Genomic DNA, 10,636 nt, shown 5'->3' with positions numbered 1-10,636 from the left:
GATTCTCGGTGTTAATTAAACCCATTATTTAATTCCATGGCTTATTGTTGCTCTCATTGTGCCACAGCAGACATTTCCAATGCTGTTTATTTTCTATTTTTTTTCTAAGAGCGCCGTCACAATGTTTTGGTGACCTGGGAGATCAACCTTACTGAGACCTTCACTTTTCTTTATTTTCAGATATTGTATGTTGGACACTGGCTAGGTGGTCGGACGTCAGCTCTTTTTGTGTCTCATTATTGTGTGGCTGCTAATAAAGGAAAAAGAAACAATTCAAGGGTCTGAGTCAAGTTAATTAAAACGAAGGCAAAAGAAATTTATTTGCAGCAGAAACTGGTCTCTAGTTTAGAAGATGGTTAGAATGAAAAGCGGCAGCCACTACGGCCCTTCAGGACTGGAGTTAGATGCCCATGGCTTAGGTAAATTGGATCATTTGGTTCCTTGTATGATTTTCAGTCTTTTGAAGAACAATAATAAAAAGACAAGATGTTCTTATTAGAAGGCCCCTTTAAGTTAATATTGACTTTAAAATGTATTTTTTATTTAAAAGGGGACATATCTTGCATAGGCAGATCCTTTCTCTCATGGCAATACCACTTTATTGTGAGTTACATGAGCCTTTGTCCTCATCAATCTTGCATTTTTTTTATACAAGGAGTTAGCGGAAGGTTTTTAAAGCAATAATTATGCAAGTGCAGCAAAAAACGTGAGCGTGTTTTTCAAAAAGCTCTTTTTATGGAGGACAGCCTATAGTACCTGCACCAAATCACTATTTTAATTTAGTTAATTTAAAAGATGAGTCTTCATCACGATGTAGCACGTCACAAACGTTTGAAAGACTTCGACGATTGCTTAAATGAATTCATACAAATGTCATGTTCTTCAGTTGCATAATGGAGTAAGGGTGACACATGAAGCTGGAGTACTGCAATATACCATAATTGCATTTTGGGAGCTTATTTATGATGGGAAATGTTTAAAAATGTTTAACATAGATTATAAAGAAGGTATTTAATTAAATGTAAAATATTTTGGTATAGATTATATTTTTACTAACATACAGTTACACTATCTTTACTGAAAGAACACAATACTGACGCAGATTTTACCGCACAATGAAGATTGTTTCCTGAACCTTTTTAGGATTTATCCGATGGATTTTGGCTTGTTGAATTGAAAAAATCAACTTCAAAATTTTCCTGTCATGTAGTAAATACAAAAATCACCTATATATTTTCATATCACATGCCATTTTATTGCAATCACCTCCTTTTGTGACTCCTCTCATATTTTAAGTCTACTTAAGTATGTTGCTCCCAAAGTCAGCTTTTGTTTAGCCCAGGCATGGCTTTAGGTTGTGAGCACCACCCACAACAATGGCGTTTTTTTTTTAAAGATTTGCCATGCACTGTTAAGTCTAAAAGCTGCCTTGTTACACAATGGTGATGTCAACACTTCAATACCCACTGGCTAAGAAACCTACAAAAACAAGTAACCGTCGTTGAATCATATAAAGTACTAGGGGGGCTTCACTCGCCAACCCCTGCTGCCTGCACTATGCACCAGCCACTTCGCGTCTTTGCCGCTTGCTTATGTGGATTTCACTTTCACCAAACAAATCTTTTCATTTTCATTGATATGACTCTTTGTTGGGAAGAAATACTACTTTTCCCTGATGGCAACACGAATTAGATGATCTACAAGTCTCCGACTTAAAGCTTAAATCCAAACAATATATTCGATCTCTTTTTGCTGCTCCGCTTTTTCACCGAGTAATAATTTCCAATTATTAGCGCTAATGTGATCTTTTCTATCACTTTTTTGAGACTTTAAAATTTTAGTACTTTCATTATTTCTAACCTGCTCTGCACGTGTATAACGCCAACGTTTTGGAATTCTCTATGACGTTCTATGTTGTCTTCTACTCTTTGTCTTTTATTTTTGGCTCCAGGTGTGGTTAAATCTCTTGGCACAAAGTCTCATCTCACTAGACGTGAAAGTGGCTCTCTGAAAAAATCTCATCTCGTCCCAGGATTTTTTTTTTTTATTATAATAGAGAGACAACAATTACAACTGGAGCATCTGCGGTGATCTAAAAAGAAGTGGCACTGCAGCTCAGGTTGTCCAATGGTGCAGCCATGCTGAACATTAAAAAGAACTGGCACATAGTATACTGGTCAATCCAATGCAGATATTTTTCCCTCCTCTTCATATAAAACTTGAAGCATTTCGTAAAGTGAAGAATACGTAAGGTAAATGATTTCAATATTAAAGAGGTTTCAATAAATAACTGCTGGCAAGATTAATAAAGGCATTTTTGTTGGCCCACAAATCACGCATGCCATTGATCACAAGCGGTTCAAATTATCTGCTGGCCAGGCTGAAAGAAACTCCAAGGATACTGCTGAGAAATTTCGTGGCCACTACAATGACAAGTCAAGCAAAATGTCATCGCATCCATAATGGCCAACATGGTACAACGCACTACTACTGAAGACATTGGCCACTACACAGCACCAAACTACGTCTGGCTGGGTGAGGACATGCTTCAAGAATACAAAAACCTTGAAGTACAGCATGTGGCTTAAGATTTGTTTTCAGCATTCACACTTGGACGTCCTCCTTGCTAATCTTGATGTGGTTAGTGACACACACCGTGAATGGATTGACCAGGACATTTCAACAATCAAGGCAAGTGGAATCCATCAATACTGGCTGACTATTGTTTGACACAGAAATGAGAAGCATGGTGACCACAGACAAAAAACAGCAGCAAAACATCTTTAGTTCAATTGAAAAAAATTAATGTGCCATAATCATTAAGTGATTAAACACAGTAAACTCAAACTCAAGTTAATGTCATGTTTTGCCAAACTCCTCAGCGATACTGTCAATCTAAAATTAGATTTGTGTTCAGCTTGAAACTGCCCGTCATAATCATCAAGCTCCAGGAAGCAGAGGTTTTGTAAAAAAAAAAAAAAATCGTTGATGCTTATTGTTTAAAAAAATAAAAATAACTCACCATAGATTGAACACTGTCACACTGGATATATGCTCAGACTGTGCAGATTAGATGAAACAGACAAGATCCTTCTATACCCGTGACAACAAAATCCACAAGTACATGAAGATCAACTGATATGACACAACTTTGAAATTTCTAACAAAGGAGGACAAACTCAGGGTGGATATTCAAACTTTCACAAAAATCTATGAATCAAATTCAACCATTTAAATTAAAAAAGGGATTGCCATGGTTAAAGGTTTTATAGTAGGAAATTTTGGAATATGGTTTATGGAGGGTAGAGGGAATCATTCATCAGCCAATAACGCACTCCTCCATTAAGAAGGTAATATTCAGTTAATAATACTGAGATCAGTCAATTCAGCTGCAAGTTTTAAGCAAAGGAGTAAACAACAAGTTCCGAGTGGTCTGTTACACCTAAAATCCGTCATGTCACCGGGACTCAGATTCATGTTTGATACTTCTTTCATTTTCTTTGTTTTGTTGCATTCATTCTTAGTTTTGAATTTTGTTCTTGTAAGCTGCCTGGGTTATGTGCCATGTGTTTTGTAGGGGCCATCTGCCAGTTACCACCAGGAACTGCCCTCCACCCAATAAATCCCAAGGGGTATCCTCAGTTTCTGGCAGTTCATTTGAAACGTACCCTTTCCTGTGCTTGTTGTGAATTGCTGGATTGTCCAACTGGTTGTTCTGCTTTTGACCTCACCTTGGATTTCTATTTTGGTGACTTGCGCACCATGGCTTGCCCTTGCTGGAAACTATTTTGCTTACAGTGCTATACAGAGTGAAATAAACCTTTTTTATTTTATCAAGATTTGGTGCTTGCCTGTATTACTAGCAGAGGTTTGACTGCGACATGCCCCACTAGTAGGCATTATATGAAGTGCGTCAGGAACTTCTGTGGTTTTGGACTCCTAGCCTCAAGACAAGATTAGCCAAAAAATAATTATGCAAAGTAATCCTTATTAAATTAGTACAGACCAGAAAAATACTAAAGTTTTATGATGTCAACAAGAATACTTTGAGAGTACCTGTCCTTGTATTGTATACCATATACAACAAATTTCAGGAAGTTCCAACAATGAATGTACGTATCAACACCACAAAAGGCAACTACCAAAATGTAGGTGCAATATAAATTTGTAATCAAATCCTCCTTCAGTTACTTTATCAACTTGCAGAATCAATCGAAATTCTCATTCATTCATATATTATATAAATACAAGTATATTCACTCACCTAAAGGATTATTAGGAACACCATACTAATACGGTGTTTGACCCCCTTTCGCCTTCAGAACTGCCTTAATTCTACGTGGCATTGATTCAACAAGGTGCTGAAAGCATTCTTTAGAAATGTTGGCCCATATCGATAGGATAGCATCTTGCAGTTAATGGAGATTTGTGGGATGCACATCCAGGGCACGAAGCTCCCATTCCACCACATCCCAAAGATGCTCTATTGGGTTAAGATCTGGTGACTGTGGGGACCATTTTAGTACAGTGAACTTATTGTCATGTTCAAGAAACCAATTTGAAATGATTCGAGCTTTGTGAGATGGTGCATTATCCTGCTGGAAGTAGCCATCAGAGGATGGGTACATGGTGGTCATGAAGGGATGGACATGGTCAGAAACAATGCTCAGGTAGCCCGTGGCATTTAAACGATGCCCAATTGGCACTAAGTGGCCTAAAGTGTGCCAAGAAAACATCCCCCACACCATTACACCACCACCACCAGCCTGCACAGTGGTAACAAGGCATGATGGATCCATGTTCTCATTCTGTTTACGCCAAATTCTGACTCTACCATTTGAATATCTCAACAGAAATCGAGACTCATCAGACCAGGCAACATTTTTCCAGTCTTCAACTGTCCAATTTTGGTGAGCTCGTGCAAATTGTAGCCTCTTTTTCCTATTTGTAGTGGAGATGAGTGGTACCCGGTGGGGTCTTCTGCTGTTGTAGCCCATCCGCCTCAAGGTTGTGCGTGTTGTGGCTTCACAAATGCTTTGCTGCATACCTCGGTTGTAACGAGTGGTTATTTCAGTCAAAGTTGCTCTTCTATCAGTTTGAATCAGTCGGCCCATTCTCCTCTGACCTCTAGCATCAACAAGGCATTTTCGCCCACAGGACTGCCGCATACTGGATGTTTTTCCCTTTTCACACCATTCTTTGTAAACCCTAGAAATGATTGTGCGTGAAAATCCCAGTAACTGAGCAGATTGTGAAATACTCAGACCGGCCCGTCTGGCACCAACAACCATGCCGCGCTCAAAATTGCTTAAATCACCTTTCTTTCCCATTCAGACATTCAGTTTGGAGTTCAGGAGATTGTCTTGACCAGGACCACACCCCTAAATGCATTGACGCAACTGCCATGTGATTGGTTGATTAGATAATTGCATGAATGAGAAATTGAACAGGTGTTCCTAATAATCCTTTAGGGGAGTGTATGCTGTATATATAAATAAAAGTATCCTTGAATCAATCCTACTTTCTATCCATTGCAGTCTGGGACAATTTTAAGCATGTAGTGAATGTTAGTTGAGATTAGCTCATTACACTTTCTCATTACACTTATGGGATATTAATCTGGTCAGTTAAGTAGCAGAGGGGGTTGTTAATCAGTTTCAGCTGCTGTGGTGTTAATGAAATTAACAACAGATGCACTAGAGGGGCAACAATGAGATGACCCCCAAAACAGGAATGGTTTAACAGGTGGAGGCCACTGACATTTTTCCCTCCTCATCTTTTCTTCACTAGTTTTGCATTTGGCTACAGTCAGTGTCACTACTGGTAGCATGAGGCGATACCTGGACCCTACAGAGGTTGCACAGGTAGTCCAACTTCTCCAGGATGGCACATCAATACGTGTCATTGCCAGAAGGTTTGCTGTGTCTCCCTGCACAGTCTCAAGGGCATGGAGGAGATTCTAGGAGACAAGCAGTTACTCTAGGAGAGCTGGAGAGGGCCATAGAAGGTCCATAACCCATCAGCAGGACCAGTATCTGCTCCTTTGGGCAAGGAGGAACAGGATGAGCACTGCCAGAGCCCTACAAAATGACCTCCAGCAGGCCACTGGTGTGAATGTCTCTGACCAAACAACCAGAAAGACTTCATGAGGGTGACCCAAGGGCCCCATGTTCTCTAATGGGCCCTGAGCTCACTGCCCAGCAGCATGCAGCTCGATTGGCATTCGCCATAGAATACCAGAATTGGCAGATGCACCACTGGTGCCCTGTGCTTTTTACAGATGAGAGCAGGTTCACCTGAGCACGTGACAGAAGTGAAAGGGTCTGGAGAAGCCATGGAGAACATTATGCTGCCTGTAACATCATTCAGCATGAGCAGTTTGGTGGTGGGTTAATGATTGTCTGGGGAGGCATATCCATGGAGTGTCACACAGACCGCTACAGGTTTGACAAAGGCACCTTGGCTGCCATTAGGTATCAGGATGAAATCCTTGGATCCATTGTCAGACCCTATGCTGGTACAGTGGCTCCTGGTGCACGACAATTCCTGGCCTCATGTGGTGAGAGTATGCAGGCAGTTCCTGGAGGATGAAGGAATTGATACCATTGACTGGCCACCACACTTTCCTGACCTAAATCCAATAGAACACCTCTGGGACATTATGTTTTGGTCCATCCAATGCCACCAGGTTGCACCTCAGACTGTCCACGAGCTCAGTGATGCCCTGGTCCAGATCTGGGAGGAGATCCCCCACAACACCATCTGTCATCTCATTAGAAGCATGCACCGATGTTGTCAGGCATGTATACAAGAACACAGGGGCCATACAAAGTGCTGCGTACAATTTTGAGTTGCTGAAATTCAATTTTGGCAAAATGGACTAGCCTGCCACATAATTTTTTCACTCTGATTTTTGGGGCGTCTTTGAATTCAGGGCTCTGTAGGTTGATCATTTTCATTTCCATCAAACGATGTGGCATCCTTTCGTTCCTAACACATTACCCAGTCTATATCAGTATAGATATCCAGGGGGATTTCTTTTTCATATTGAGATCTGATGTGTTTTCAAAGTGTTCCTTTAATTTTTTTGAGCAGTTTATATATAAATATTTTAAAACCTATACATATGTTTGGTATCATTCTTTTCAGAATTTATCGAACTTTAATGGGATGTTGTTAGATTTTCAGATTTCATTTCTAAAATTATAAACTAATATCAAGAAAGTTGTGGTATTGCACACAACTGGGGGTTGGACGCCAGGGGGCTTGGCAGCCCTAGTTTTATACATAAAAATCAGATTATGTTTAACACAAGAATGTGAAATTCTGTAAGGTAAACTTTAAATTTGTGAATTCGTAGGTGTGGTCAAATATTTGGCAGATCGTTTCTCTTTCAGGCCACCTTCAGCCTTTCATTCCTTGATGTGGTACATTCCATCTTTCAGCATGGTGAGCTGTAAATTGAATCGGCCAACCTTAAATATACAATGTTGACTTGCATCAGATTGTGATGGGTGGCAAACTGGCTGGCACAGCAGACAGCCCTGGCTTGAATCACTAGCTCCATGATTTTTCCTCCTGAAGATACGCAAGTTAACTAGCAAGTGTAAATGGACACCGTGTGAGACAAAGAGTAGATGACAACGTAGAATGCCGTAGACGGGACAGTACTCTGTACAGGGTTAGCTCCTTTATTTTGTTTACATCAAATGAAAACCAAAATTATGCTGCTCATGTGTGTATGGACAGAGAGAAGAAAAGGAAAGCATTAAGTGCAGAAGTCAGAGAGCAAAACAAATCCAAAGTGATTAATGTCTGGGTGTGTAATCGCCGCTGTAGCGCTTAAGCACTTTACATATGAACTAGATTAGCACCCGTCTCAGTGGAATATGCAATTTAAAATGGTGCCATCATTGCATTTTTTTTTTTGAGTGAGTATCTTCTGGTAATGTAGCTATAATTAGTTTCTAGTTTAATTTTCTGAATCCACTTATTCCACCAGAGGCTTACAGAGACCTATCCTTTGGGACTGATCTAACTGAAGCAGCAACAACAAAAGGGATAATGACCGAGTTCATTCATTCGTGAAATAATGCATTATTTAAATCGGCAACTGTGCAAATACCTTAACAATTGACGTTATATTCCTACCAGTTGGCAACTCTTCAGATGCAGATCTTTCAGTTGGTCCCTAGCTGAATAATACAGCACAGTGCAGCAAGTGTCAACTGTAATTACAAATCGCAACAATGATACATATGTTAATAGGCAGTATGGCTGCACAGTGGCTAGTGCCGCTAACTTAATGATTTAATGCTCCGGTGTCAAATCCTTGTTGCCTTAGGATATTTAAACTGTCTTCCCACACTCCGAAGACACAGGTTTTGGGTTAACTGGCAATTCTAAGTTATCCCTGCGTGTGTGTGCCCAATACTACAATATATTTGTGGAAGCATCAAGATTTAGCAAACACTCTGTGATGGAATGAATGCCCTGCTAGCCTGTTTATGCAACTTTCCAGCCAACTGAGGGAAAAACTTTCCTAGTTTGCTATGGAAAAATGTCAGTGCGACTCCCTGCTGAATTACTAATTCTGGAGTTGAATGTGCTTAGTGTGACAAAAGACATCTGGGACTTTCACTGGGATGGATTGAAAAAGAATCTCACACACACACACACACACAGTTAATGAATGCATAGCATAAAAAACACACATTTCTTCCACCCTCAATAACTTACAAGAGTTAAAAGTAAAAATGTGCGAATTTAGAGTTCCTTACGCTCGTCCAAGTTCAAAATGCAAAAATTACAACAGTTTCCATTTATCCACCAGCAGAATGTGCTTTTCCAGTGTAGGTTCAAGGAGCAAAAGGCAGGAACTAATTCTGGATGAAACTTCAATCCAAACCAGTGGACACTCAAAAGCACAACTACTGGCAAAACTAAACTGCCTGAAACAAAGTTGCACATCTTTGGAAAGAACTAGAGGAGGAAACTTGAGTTCCAAGTGACAGACAGAAGTCAAGCCAGAACACCAAGGCACTTTACAACTGGTCAAATCGTTTACTCGCCACATAAATGAAATCAATGTTTTAACACCTAACCCAACCATACCATTTTCTAAGTCCACTTCAACCGAAGCAGGTTTAAAAAAAAAAAAAAATCACTTCTACTTATCTTGGTGCATCAGTTCCACTCCAATTATGTGAAAGTAATGGGGGAAAAACAAAAACACAAACAAGTTTTAAGTATTTTTCATAAAAAGTTCTGACAATCTTGTTTTCAAGTCATTTTGTGTGGTAGCTTACTGGAACTTTGTAACACAGCATCTGCAACTGCTAATCTGACCAAATGGTCTCCTCGGTTGACTTTACTGTCCGCGGGCAAGTTGTTGCCAAGTTACAAACATGGCTGCACATGCACTTGTCTGCATGAGAGACTAAGAATAATGTCATGACGTATATTATGAGCGGTTAAAGAGATCTGCAATTCACAATGGTTTATGCAGGGGTGTTCCAGAAAGGATGGACAAGTGTATAAAACATAGCATCTGGTACAGCCACGTCTTCAACCACCAACGCAAAACAAGCAGCAGCAGCTAGGTTCACTGTTCTCACCACAAGAATAAAGATAAAGGAAAATGCATCAGAAAGTAGGGCATCGGTTTGCAGATAAACATCTGAGAGCACACCAAGTTATTTCTGGATCTCTGTTTCAATTCTAAAATCAGACTGCCAAAACATAATCTAATTTGCATGAAGCTATACAGCATTTATATATTTTTTTGATCAGCATTTCTAATGGTATTCAGTTACTTACAGTGCAGCATATTCAAAATCATAACCAAAAAAAAAAAAAGTTGCTCTATTCCAGAGTTACTGAAATAGCTAAACTTCATGTTTTTTCCCCCCAACATACGGAATTCTGTTAGGTTGTCTGTCTCATACAAAAAGTGTGCATTAAAATTAGAAATGCGAGGTGGAATTATACAGATTACCGATTTGCAAAAAACTGCCTACATGCACATATTTTGGACTCAGAAATCCGTCAGTCTTACTTGTACTTCAGACAAGAATAGACAGACCAGAGGCAAAAAAAAAAAAATCACCATTTCCCTTCCAATTACGTTTAAAATCTCTGAATTACAAACAGAACTTCACAGAAGACAAAAGTTATGAAAGGAGGCAGGGAGGGGAAAAAAAGAAAAGAAGTTGTTTCACACAGAAAGAAACCAAATGTGTACAACCTTAATTTAAATTTTCTGGACAGAAACTACTTGATATTGATGGGTCAAAAACTGGCAAGGAAAATAATTCAGCATTACGGAGCAGTTATTACCAAAACAATTTTATTTCAAAGTTATTTACAATTCGATTGCAAAATAAATCTTTTGCATATAAATACATTTATTTAAATATAAAGAAAATGTGAAAAACTAAATTTTAGCTTTAGTTCAAAAGGCAGGGATGGTGGCTTTAAAATTTTATATTGAAAGTACAAATATTCTAAACCGTTCACCATTTGGTACAAAATGGATTTCCGTAAAGTGTACCCTGAAGAATGGTAACTGCATACACCAGAGTAACTAGTCTGAAGGACAGTTTCTTTAATCCATAAACAAATTTTGTAATAGTGT

Source organism: Polypterus senegalus, chromosome 17 (genome assembly GCF_016835505.1).
Source record: "Polypterus senegalus isolate Bchr_013 chromosome 17, ASM1683550v1, whole genome shotgun sequence".
Classification (NCBI taxonomy): domain Eukaryota; kingdom Metazoa; phylum Chordata; class Cladistia; order Polypteriformes; family Polypteridae; genus Polypterus; species Polypterus senegalus.
The sequence above is the reverse complement of the archived record's forward strand: the minus strand, read 5'-3'. Positions refer to the sequence as shown.